This window comes from Cebus imitator, unplaced genomic scaffold (assembly GCF_001604975.1).
Source record: "Cebus imitator isolate Cc_AM_T3 unplaced genomic scaffold, Cebus_imitator-1.0 Scaffold112, whole genome shotgun sequence".
Classification (NCBI taxonomy): Eukaryota; Metazoa; Chordata; class Mammalia; order Primates; family Cebidae; genus Cebus; species Cebus imitator.
In genome coordinates, this window is record NW_016107427.1 from 3,748,313 (window position 1) to 3,750,589 (window position 2,277).

Here is a 2,277-nt window from a genome sequence, read left to right on the forward strand (position 1 = left end):
GGCTCACCGCAACCTCCTCGTCCTGGGTTCAGGCAATTCTCCTGCCTCAGCCTCCTGAGTAGCTGGGATTACAGGCACGTGCCACCATGCTCAGCTAATTTTTTGTATTTTTAGTAGAGACGAGGTTTCACCAGTTTGACCAGGATGGTCTCGATCTTTTGACCTCGTGATCCACCCGCCTGGGCCTCCCAAAGTGCTGAGATTACAGGCATGAGCCACCGCGCCCGGGCCGCCCAAAGTGCTGGGATTACAGGCGTGAGCCACCGCGCCTGGCCCCTAAAATTTTTATTTTTATTTTTATTTTTTTTTTTGAGACAGTCTTGCTCTATTGCTCAGGCTAGAGTGCAGTGGTACAATCTCCGCTCACTGCAACCTCCACCTCCCAGGTTCAAGCAATTCTCCTGCCTCAGCCTCCTGGGTAGCTGAGACGACTGGCATGTGCCACCTCTCCTGGCTAATTTTTGTATTTTTAGTAGCGATGGGGTTTCACCATGTTGGCCAGACTGGTCTTGAACTCTGGACCTCAAATGATCTGCCCATCTTGGCCTCCCAAAGTGTTGGGGTTACAGGCGTGGGCCACTGCACCCAGCCAAAATCTTCAAAATTTGGCTCTTGCGGTAAATAGGGTTTTCCAGAAAAACAAAACCAAAAGGAGACATGTATGTATGAAATTTATTTATTAATTTATCAAAGACAGGGTCTCACTGTTGCCCAGGCTGGAGTGCAGTGGCTCTACCTCGGCTCACTGCATCCTCAACTTTCCCAGGCTCAGGTGACTCTACTACTTCAGACTCTCAAGTAGCTGGGACTACAGGTGCACACTACCACACCTGGCTAATTTTTGTATTTTTTGTAGAGACAGGTTTTTACCATGTTGCCCAGGCTGGTCTGGAACTCTTGAGCTCAAGCAGCACGCTGGCCTCTGCCTCCCAAGTGCTGGGATTACAGGCATGAGCCACTGTGCCTGGCTGCTATTTATAATATAGATATTTATATCTATACCTAGGTTTCAACATATTTCAATAAATATATTGAAAAATTTTTTGTAGAAATGAAATAATTTGTCAAAACTAGGATGAAGTACATAGCCTAGAAATACTGAAAATTTTAAAAAATGGTATGTCATGAATGCATAAAATATATGTAGATACTAATTTTATTATTTACCACTTAAAATATACTCAAATTGATGATAATATATTAAAATTAGTTAAAACTTACACACATTAACAGAGACCACACATGGCAGCATTTGCAGTTGAGAGAAATGTGAATGTAGTAAACACGTACTACTCAATCACAACTGCATAAAGTTAATGCTAGCACATACCTTATTACTGTAATAATTTCACAACCACCTCCTCTTGCTATGGTGGTGAGCTCAAGTGCCGTGAGTACTCACTTCAAATGCTATGTGACACTAGCCATTTCCTGGTCAGCAGTTAAGTCTCTTCAAATGGCATATTGCAGTAATGAGTAGAGGCTGGGTCCAGAGGTGGTGGCTCATGCCTGTAATTTCTGCACTTTAAGAGGCTGAGGCAGAAGGATTGCTTGAGCCCTGGAGCTTGAGACCAGCTTGGGCAATATAGCGAGACTCTGCCTATTTATTTATTTATTTATTTGAGATGGAGTCTTGCTGTGTTGCCCAGGCTGGAGTGCAATGATGTGGTCTCGGCTCACTGCAACTTCGGCCTCCTGGATTCAAGCGACTCTCCTGCCTCAGCCTCCCGAGGAACTGGGATTACAGGCACCCGCCACCACACCCAGCTTTTTTTTTGTATTTTTAGTAGAAATGGGGTTTCACCATATTGGTCAGGATGGTCTCAAACTCCTGACCTCGTGATCTGTCCGCCTCGGCCTCCCAAAGTGCTAGCATTACAGGCGTGAGCCACTGTACCCGGCCGACTCTGCCTCTTTGTAAAATTAAATTAAAAAAAAATTAGGTTGGGCGAGGTGGCTCACTTTGGAAGGCTGAGGCGGGTGGATCACCTGAGGTCAGGAGTTTGAGACCAGCCTGGCCAATATGGTAAAACCCTGTCTCTACTAAAAATACAAAAACTAGCTGGGCATGGTGGTACACACCTGTAGTCCCAGCTACTCAGGAGGCTGAGGCAGGAGAATAGCTTGAACCCAGGAAGCGGAGGTTGCAGTGATCTGAGATTGCACTACTGACTCCAGCCTGGGTGACAGAGCCAGACTCTGTCTCCAAAAAAAAAAAAACAAAACAAAACAAAAAAAACCTTACTCTATTTCCTCACTTGTAAATGGGGATTAAAA